This window comes from Cibotium barometz, chromosome 22 (genome assembly GCF_041138505.1).
Source record: "Cibotium barometz isolate CiBa-2024 chromosome 22, ASM4113850v1, whole genome shotgun sequence".
Classification (NCBI taxonomy): Eukaryota; Viridiplantae; Streptophyta; class Polypodiopsida; order Cyatheales; family Cibotiaceae; genus Cibotium; species Cibotium barometz.
The window spans coordinates 38,396,364-38,407,420 of NC_141067.1; positions in this window are offsets into that span (position 1 = coordinate 38,396,364).

Genomic DNA, 11,057 nt, shown 5'->3' on the forward strand with positions numbered 1-11,057 from the left:
ACTTTTCCATGCAAGCAGGGATCCAAAGCCATGATAAACTTGCTCATCTCAAGGAGCTCCATTGCTAAAGAACTCTTTGAATCTCCATAGAAGGTGAAAAAGAAGAAGCAACAACATGTAAGACAGCTCGATATTTGATGAACAAGGCTTCATACCTCACTGAAAAGGTAGAAACTGACTCTCCTTTCTTTTGGAAAATCTGATCCAATTGCAATAGTAAAACATTTGGTGACCCCACTGTCCTAAATCTGTCCTTCATTGCTTTGGTCAACCTTTCCCAATCATTCTTGGACTCTTCTGGCAAAGCCTTATGCCAAGTTAAGGCCACACCCTCCAAGAAATCTGGAAGTATTTCTGCCCTCTCCTTCATAGACCAACCCGTCAAGCGGCATGCTCGGTTAAACTCTCGAAGTTAACTCTCTGGGTCTTCTCTTTCCAATCCTTGGAACACTGGAATGTTGAACATTGTGCACCAAAAGATGAGTAGCAACAAGGAAAATTTACTTATATCAAAACAACTTTTCTTTAATTATGTGGGATCTTGAGGTTAAAATAGAATAATTCTAAGTAAAACCTACCCGTCATCTCCACCAAAAGATGTGACACAAAGTTGGGGTTTTGCCTTCTGTCACTTCTTAGAATCAAAACACACTTGTATGAAACCTCACAGCCTCCTCACCTCCCTTTCTCTCCCTAGGTTAAGATAAAGATAAACACATCAAAGATGAGATCGTAATTCATGGAAGGAAAGATGAAAAGCTCAGGAGAAGCAAGAATTTTTGCCAAGAGGGAAATTATTTGTTGGAAGAAAATCTTCCGACTCAAGATTATGTGAACGGAAACATACGAGGAATATTGGTAAGGTTCATCCGTTCGAATTGAGCAATTTGGACAGAACATATTAAAGTAAAAGAATATAGAAATCACTTACAAGAGGATAAGATACATGGGATTTGCTTTTTGATAAGAGATTAAGAGAAATTAATCATTATTAAGAAGAAATAATGGCCAAAATTCTATAAAATAGAGATACATAGAGAATTTCAGTTTTAAATCTATATAGACTATATAAAAGAGGATTACATAGGTAGGTACATAGAGCTTGAAGAGAGCTTTGAGCCTGTATAAAAACTTTCAAAAACGGGCAAATGAGCGAAAAGTTATGAGCATTTTACTACAAGACTATAAAATTGTCAAGTCAGAGTCCCGATCACACTGACTATTCTTTTTGGCAATCCATGAAGCCTAAAGATTTCCTTGATGAAAAGGCGGGCAATATCAGAAGATTTAAATGTCTTCTTTACTGGGATAATATGGGTCACTTTGGTAAGCATATCCACAACTACTAAAATAGAATCATACCCTCCTTGTGTTGTGGGAAGACTTGTGACAAAATCCATACTGATACATTCCCACTTCATCTGAGGAATGTCCAGAGGTTGGAGTTTCCCGGGCATTTTGATTCTTTCAGCTTTAATCCTTTGACATGAAAGGCATTGTCTGATGTATTGAAGGATATCTCTCTTCATTCCAGGCCAAAAGTAACTTCTCCTTAAGGCATTCAAGGTTTTTGCATAACCTGGGTGTCCTGCTATACGGGGCTATCATGAGCTTCATACAAGATCATCTTCTTCAGTGCAAGATCTTTGGGAATACATAACCTATGCATGAAGTAGAGGCATTCATCATCGAGGGTGTATCCCTTGATCAATATATTTTCCTTTTCTGTGGGTGCCTCCTTGTGAACTAGGCTTACTAGCTTTTGGTAATCAGGGTCATGAGGTGAAACCTGCTTTACCTTCTCTAGGATGGGGTTATTTGGCATAGAGATTGCACTTAGGAAGGATTTGCGACTGAGGGCATCTGCTACTACAACATTATCCTTTCCAGGACGAAATTTGATATCAAAATCAAACTCTTGCAGAATCTCAATCCACCTCCTTTGCCTCATGTTGAGATTGGGCTGGGTGAAGATCCACTTTAAACTCTGGTGGTCAGTTACAAGCAGAAACTTACGGCCTAGGAGATAGTGTCTCCATAACTTGAAACAATGAACAACTGCAAGGAGTTCCAAATCATGGGTGGCATAATTGACTTCATAGGATTTAAGCTTACGAGAAGTGTAAGCCACAGGCCTTCCTTCTTGAATTAAGACGCCACCAAGTGCAAGGCCACTAGCATCAGTGACAACCTCAAACTCTTTGGTGAAGTCAGGGAGCTTCAGAACTGGTGCTGAGGTGAGGATAGTCTTAAATTGGCTAAAACTGATTTGGTGGATTGGTAACCATACTATCTTACATTCCTTCTTGAGGAGATCAGTTAAGGGTGCGGCTATCTTGGCATAATCCTTGATGAAGATCCTATACCATCCTGTGATGCCTAGAAACCCACGGATTTCTTTAACTGTCCTAGGGGGTGGCCATTCCAATATATCCTTGACTTTGGCAGGGTCTACTGAGATGCCCTTTGAGGAGACAATGAACCCTAGATATTCAATTTGGGAAGTGAAGAAGGTACATTTGCTTTTCTTGGCATAGAGCTTATGTTCGCGCAGTATTTGCAATACTTTGCGTACATGCTCCTCATGTTCCTCTTTTAACTGAGAATAGACCAAGATGTCATCAAAAAAGACAAGGACAAATTCATCCAAGTAGGGCCGGAAGATATCCTGCATCAGGCGGTTGAAGGTGGCGGGAGCATTGGTTAATCCGAATGGCATGACTGTAAATTCATAGTGGCCATAGCGGGTATTGAAAGCGATTTTGGAGATATTTGATTCCTTGATCCTAATTTGATAGTAGCCAGACCTTAAATCCATCTTGGAGAAAAATTTGGATCCATAAAGTCTGTCAAGAAGTTCGTCGATGCGAGGAATGGGGTATTGTTTTTGACAGTGACCTTGTTTAGACCTCGGTAATCAATACAAAGACGAAGCGTGCCATCCTTCTTTCTCTGGAAAAGAACAGGCGCTCCCCATGGGGAATTACTAGGGTGAATGAATCCTTGCTCAATGAGCTGCTGCCTAAGTTGTTCCTTGAGCTCTATGGCTTCGGGAAGAGACATTTTGTAAGGTCTCCTTGAAACTGATTCAGCACCAGGGACTAACTCAATCCCATGATCTACTTCTCGAGATGGGGGTAGTTTTGTAAGTTCCTCTGGAAAGATATCTGAAAACTCCTGGAGCCAAGAGGGTTCTAAATCTGGGTTGCTTTCTTCTACCTTGTTGAGTTTGACAAGGAAGATCTGTTGGCCCTTGCGCACTCCCTTAAGAAGGCGATTAGCTTTGACCAAATGAAATTTGGGTTTACCTGTTTTTCCCTGGGCTGATACTACCTGTCCTTGACTATTCTTAAAGGTGATGCTTCCCTCAGCACAGTGAATGTCAGCATTGTTTGCAATTAACCAGTCCATACCAAGGATTCCATCATAAATCCCTAATGGTAAGCTTCTGAAATACCCATGGGTCGATTCACCACCCAATTCAAATTCAAGATCTCCCACACAATGTCGGGATACTTCTTCTTTTCCACTAGCTAACTCAACAATCATTGCTCGGGCTGGTTTTTGATCTAACTGTAACTTACGCAAGAATTTTGGAGAAAGAAATGAATGCGTACTACCACAATCAATCAAGAGCTGGAAAGATCTACCTTGATAAGTAGCCGGAGTTTGGATAACAGAAAACTGCTGATTAGGTCCTTGATGTTCTACAGCTGCATGAATGGTGGCATGCTCTTCTTCTTCCATCTCTAAAGTCGGTTCACCAATCATAGAGCAGACACGGGCAGTCACTCCACGACCTCTACCACGTCCACCACCACCTCGTCCAGCCTGGCGTTTATTAGGAATCCCACGACCTTGAACTACCCGACCGCCTTGTGGAGCAGCAATGACACTAGGATTGAGAGAGGGTTTTGCAAGTTTGGGGCATTCATTCCGGAAGTGGCCAACTTCATTGCAATAAAAGCACCTTTGGTCCCCATAGGATTCTGAAGTGGAATTAGAATAACTGCGGGGGATAAAATTATTGGGGTACTGACCAATAGAGTTGTGGCGGAAATTCGATTGGTAATTCCTCTGAAGGCGCCCCCTTGGGTTAGACTCAGGATAGACTCTCTTCTTTGCTTGACCACTCTTTACTTCTTTAGCCAGAGGTTTGGCTCGGGTAAGAGCATCTTGTAAGGTAGTTGGCCTCATTGCTTCAAGGCGAGAATCCAAAGGTTCATTCAGCCCTTCGCAAAGTCGGGCCACTTGTTGAGTGATCGACATAGGTGGGGCATATTTGCCAAGTGTGACAAATTTTGAGTAGTACTCCTCCAAGGTTAAGCTAAGCTGCTTGAGGCTGAAGAACTCGTTCATCTTAATAAATTCATGAGATGGGGGAAGATAACGGGGCCCTTCACAGCTTGCTTAATGTCACTCCAGGTTTGGGTATCTTCAGTGACGCCCTTATCTCGGCACCATTGCTTCCACCAAAGTTTGGCGTCCCCGGTAAGACGGAATCTGGCAAGCATGGATTGATTCCCAATTCCTATACCAGCACAGCCGAAAAGTAATCGTCCATGGCTTCTATCCAAACTTCTACATCCCTTTCAATCTTTGAACCTGCCCCATTAAATGAGGGAGGTTGCATTTGTTTGAGGAGAAGCTTCTTCTCCTGTGTATCTGTATATAATGCATTGGGAGCAAGAAGTTGACGATCCTGGTTATCAATATGAAGCTAGATTTAGAATCATGTCACTTAGGCAGTTTAATACACATAAGACAATGAGTGTGAAAATCAAAACCTTTTATTCCAAGCTTTAATATTTACAAGTAAACCAAGCCATTTACAAGGATTGGACTAAATCCAATCTTATTTATTTACATGGTAGTCCTCTAGGGAACCTAATAAAGATCTGCGGTGGTAGCATTGAAAAAGTAGGGGGGTTCTCCCATGGTTTCAAGAACTCGATAAGTCTCTGGTAGGGGAGGTAAACCTCATCTAGAAAGACGGGTAACGGCTACTCTATCAGGGGATACAACTTGAGTCACCTTATCATAAACCCAACGATTCTACAGCATGCGATTCCCATCGATAGTGACATAGGTGTTACAAGGAGTGCCAATAAACCAGAACAGGCGAACCATCCGCAACATCTCGGCATATCGGATCCGCCTCAAGTCGTTGGTGAGATTGCCGACGTGCTCAGCTCGAATGATGAAATAGGTAGATCGACGATGCCAATACTCAGCTCTGTTCCATCCCCTTTCGATGCGAGTGTAAAGAGGAAGGGTTAGCTTGTCTACAATGTGCATCATAGTGTCACGGAACTCGAATTCGGAAGAGCGACAAGCAGTCATGAACATGCGAGTGTAAAGAGGAAGGGTTAGCTTGTCTACAATGTGCATCATAGTGTCACGGAACTTGAATTCGGAAGAGCGACAAGCAGTCATGAACATGCATTGGAATACCAGGAAGCGAGAATAGGGATCCATCTCGTCCTCCTGCATCCAGCCGTAACTAGATTAGTTTAACAAGAATTCCTAGAGCAACAAGAGAATACAATGTGAAATCACCCAAGTCTAAACTTGCTCTGATACCACGTGTAAGACCCCCGACCCGTAGGGCGGGGGAATCCTTTTGATAGGCAGTCAAGTCTCGTGTTATTTTCCGATTGACGACACCTCAATCTCGTAGAAATACGAGGTTACGAGCAAACGGACGGACCTAACTCTATCTCGCAAGGGAAGCATGGTCATCCTAAAGGAAATTCTAATCCCCAGCACGAAATGTGCGTGGAGATGGAACAAGACCCACACTTGGTTCAAGGAAGCCAACGCCTTTTTCCCCCGTATTTCATGAGGCACGGCCGCTGGCTCGGTCCCCTAAAACAGGTCTTGTTCGTGACTCTACTATTCCCTAAGTATCGTAAGTTACGACTAGTAGAAAGCTACCCGACTGATCGGGTCCACCCATCCTTAGAATGGTACCGTCAGGGCATCCATTCTCCCACTTTCCACACACTCACCCGTTCAATTATTTTCTAATTAAGTCCTACCACACTGTGAAACACTTAAAAACAAATTCCTTTGTTAATTAATTACACTTGATTCCTTAAAAGAAATCTTCCTTAGCACAACATTGAAATCAACAAACATACTTACAGTGAAAAATATTTACAAAGACCCTAGAACCGGGCCGATATTCCAATCCAACTTCCATGTCCAAACCATAACCATAACCATAACCACAATCTAATCACAACTACAACCACAACCACACCGATGATCTAGAATTCGATCTTCCAGCCTCAACCAACTGGGTAAACCTCACGGACCGTCTCCCCTCGTCGTCAGCCAGCCGATGAGGGCCAAGCCGTCCTGTCACCCCCTCAGGTACTGACGCTTGTACCAAACCCTCTCGCTCTTCGGAGGGGACGTCTCCTCATGAGGTGGGGGTTAAGTCACCGCACTAGCCTGGACCCACAGAACTAGGCAGCATATATACATCACCCTGGTGGTGAAAACCAATTCCTAGTGGCATAGGAGGGGATTGCCCTGGGCTGACTCCCGGCCTCGCTATATCCTCCGCCCGGCTACACAGGCAAGCACGGAGTTAGCTAAGGGGGGGGAGAAGCTGTACCTGCATGTTAGCAATAAACCAGTAGTGTATCCAATAAAAAAAGACATAGCCTTTATTCAATGAATTCACACATTAACAAAAACCATCATTTCGGAAAGACAATGATTCAAAAGCAAGATTATTTCCCTATAACTTTACTTAAGAGTAACCATAAGGTACTTTAGGCCATCTATACTAGGGGTTTAACCTTGATTCCTTTCCTATTATTTCCAATCCTTGCATTAAGCTTCATAAGAGAGAATTTTTCTTAAACTTGTTAAATGACCAACCTGGTTATCGTTTTCATGCCTATTCACTTCAAGAGGGGCGAAGTCGATTGCAGGGACACGATTTGCTTCATTTCCTCCTTGGGCAGCGCGTGGTTCTTCAATTCGACGGCGTTTCGGCGCCATAGGAGCACTAGAGTTTTAAGAGGATAGAGAGAAAACAAGGTGAATATAAGAGGTTGGGAGCGTGGAGAGAAAAGAGAGAATTCTACTGGTTCAAACGGATTCGAAAACGGAGTCCGTTTGGGGTAGGAAAAGCTTGTTGGGCTTATGGGTAGGAACGACCTCTTAGCCTAAGTTTAAGTCGCCGCATATGGGGGGGGGGAATTGAGAGGGTGTCCTTAACTTGGAGAGCTCTTGAGAAGAGTGTACGTCTAGGGAGGCCTAGGGAAGAGTAAGGCAAGGGTTGGAGGAGAGGCACACTTTAAGTCTATTCACACGGGGGGGAGAAGAGTGTAGGACATGTCCTAGAGCTTGAGAGAGGGCTTGCGCGTAGGGGCTTGCTGGGGGCTTGTCTGGAGAAGGGGGCTGGGAGGGTCCTTTTATAGGTGTTGGAGGGTGGACATCCGAGTGCGGGAAGGTGACACCTGGGTGGTGTAGGTGTCCGAGAGAGAGTGTGGGCGTGAGACACCTGGGGGTGGAGGTGTCTCGAGGAGAGAGAAAGTGTGACACATGGGGGTGGAGGTGTCCCCAAGAGAGAGAGAGAGCGCGACACCTGTGGATAGAGGGTTCTGGGAGGAGGGGGTACGTGTAGGTGCGTCTAGGTCGTGTACACGCTTGGGTGTCTCGGGCGGATTGTCGGTTTTTTTCATGGGCGGCGCCCGTGGTGGTGGGGCCCACGCCGACCGCTCGCCGTCGTCCCGAGGGTCAAAATTTCTTTTTTGACGGAAATGTCCGACCTTGCCCCGTGACCATGGGGGCGTGTTCCGTTCGTTGATTAGACGCCTGAATAGTTACTATTTTAGGTCAGAAGTTCGCAGATTAAAGGCTTAAAAGCTTAATTAAACCCATTCCGGGTACCCGTTTTTAGTTCAGAAAAAACTATTTTAAGCGTAAAATTACACGTAGATTCCAAATTTGGATTCAGAATTACAAATTTCTAAGCAAAAATGGCTCATTTTTCAAAAATAGAAGTTTTTTTATTGTAAAAATGAGAAACTAAGTTATATTTTTCAACTCTGAAGCAAGTACATTGTTATTTACAATGGGTATATTACACCCTGCATGGTATGGATTCTTGATTAATGGAGTGTGTTAGAAGATATGTGATCTAGCATCCATTCTCAGTCTGATTTCCTTAGTGATACCTTAGAGTGTCTTGTTCTAAGTTTAGAAGGCTCATTCACTAGAGTAACTGAGTGTAGGTCTAGTAGATACTTTCTTATGACTAAGGCAACACCTTTTAGGTGAGTCTGGTGAGAAATCTAAGGGAGATGGAGAGATTCATGGGCCCTAGGCACCTCCTTCTTTTGAGTCTATATAAACAAGGTCTAATACTCACACTAGAGAGCTAAGTGGAGAGTGTAATGCCCATGCTTTGTGTACTTTATTAGTGATCAATATACTACTTAGTGGTCCTTTATGGAAATACTCTCCTCTTTGAATTTTCCATTAGCTTGTGTTTATGTGAGGCTTGTGGTGACCTTGAGTACACTCTGTTGCTCATTGCTTACATCTCATTATTATCTAAGTGGTGGCATGTGTTGCTCTAGTGGTGTGAGTTTGTCTATGTGATGATCATTTCCATTGCTCGATTCATTCATTGATTAAGCTCACACCATGTCTTTTAACACGTGCCATGTAAGTGGCACATGCCACACACGTGGCACATACAACACGACACAATGTAGTGGTGCGGGTGGCCTGTGTCAATATATTTTATTCCTCTTTTTTGAGCTCAGAATTGTGGGGACCACTCTGACAAAAAAGATCCATGTTACATGGATCTAGAATCCAAGCACTCTCATTGGCTGGCCTTATATTATTTTATGGGGTCTAAAAGGGCCCATTTGGAGCCCAACTTTTCCCTAATGTAAAAGTCATGCTTAGTTCTTTACTAGTCATCATGCAATCCCAGTGGAATTTAGTTCTCTACATTTTTCCAAGTATTAGCTCTCACGTTGTTGATGCAGTGCTAATGCAAAAGGATCCAAAGAGCCAATGTCCTTTGCAAGCAAGGTGATAACAGAGGCTGAGAGGAGTTTTCCAGATGTTGAGCAAATGATGTTGGCTCTCATGTTTGTAGTCAGGAAGTTCAGGTCTTACCTTTTACCTAAACCCTTTATTGTTTTAACAATTGAGAACACATTTCCTTATGTGGTTCAACACATGAATATTTCACCAAAGATTGCAAAGTGGATCTTGGAATTGCAAGAGTTTGAGTACACCTTTTTTGGTGAAGAATAGTACCTGAGAAAGCTTAACAGATGTGTTAAAATACCACTATCATGAGAAGAAGGTGGCCCCAAAAGTAAGGAAGGAGACAGAAGATCCAAAGGTAGAGAAAACTTTTACTAATGCATTCAGACTGTATTTTGATGGAGCTTACAGGAGGAAGACCAACTCTGTAGGAGTAGGGTTCATCATTCTAAGCCCCGAGCAAGAGGTGGTCCTTCTGGATAGAAAATTACAAGGTTGGTTGTAAAAGGAGATGACATGCTGCTAGTAAAACAGATCTAGGGTGTTTGGACATGTAAGAATTCTAACCTCTTAAGTTCGTTAAGGCAAATAAAAAGTCTAATGCAGGCATTCGAAATCATTAAAATTGAGCATGTGTTTAGAAGCAAAAATAGGGGTGCATACGTTGTGAGGAGAATATAGAGCCCAATGAAAACACAATGTATAGGTAGATGTAATGTGTATAAGATATGGTGTAGAGGATCCATAGTGGTGAAAACAGCACGTGGTGGCAACAGCCTGGTGAAAAGGCGCATGTGCAAGAATGAAAAAGAAAGCGTATGGGTGACCCAAGGAAGCTAGTTGTGATTCTTTTTGGAAGAATCAAGGATGACAATGGGGTTCAAGAGAAAAAAAGAAGGTTTTTTTGGATATAGTAAGAGCGGTGGTGAGAGTAAGAGATGTGGCTGAGAGAGACCACTAGAGAGCAGAGAAGAGGAGAGACTATAGTTGAGTGGACTCCTGCAGGTTTGTTTTTTTGATTGCAAGTTGCAAGCTAGAGTTCTTGCATTTTTTTAAAGGTAACAGAGTAGATGTCAGTGTAGTGTGAGAGGGATTTATTGGGTCAAAGTAGAGGGAGTGCTGGAGACTAGAGGATTGGCTAGGAGGTGTGTCCCCTAGAGTCTCTGTGTAACACCTCTGTTAGATACTTGGTCCAGAATAGTTCTTCCTTAACTATAGTTGCTAAGTGTTAGCAGAATGCTAATATCTATGAAGTTTTAAGTCTTGAAGAGTTGCTTTGCTAGAGGACCCTAATGGTTTTTTGTGTTTTCTTCTTTTTTCTTTGAGCCCCAAGTCTCAGGGATGTTGAGACTATCTAGTTTTGTTTCAATGAATAATAGAGTGTGTGGAGTTTGAAGTTCTGTGTGCATTGATGAGATTTTTGTGTTGTTTTGATTGAGATTATGGAGGAACACTTGTGAGTGCAAACCTATAGAGTCGGCTATCAAAGTCAGTTGTGAGAGGCTATAGAGTTAGACTGAGCTAGTTAAACATTAGTGCTTAAATCAGCTGTGTGTGTAGAGGATGAGAACTACTCTTTCTGAGTTGAGAGGAATCTTTTTGGGATTTGGTCTAATAGCCAAAGGACTATCAATAGTCAGTATAGTCAGGTTTGAGTTGTGAGCTATAAGCATCTCAGAGTCAGTATAGGCAGGTTAACTATTGTTGTGGTGGGTCTTGATAAGTTATGAGGTATCTAAGAGTATAATGGTGCTAGAGGACACTGTGATGAAGAGTTCTGAGTCAATTTAGAGTCAGCTATCATAGCTAGGTCAGACTTGGGTCAGCTATCATAGCTAGGTCAGACTTGGGTCAGCTAAGTGTTAGCAGAGAGCAGTTGACTGGTTCAGAGAGGTTATGAAGGTAAGATCTTATGGCTCGTTGATGTTTGAGGAAGGTTGGAGAGCCTAGAGGGAATTTATCTATCTGGGACAAGAGGAGGATTTCTAAGTCAGATATTGGTCGGTTGATAGTTAGCTAGAGCTATT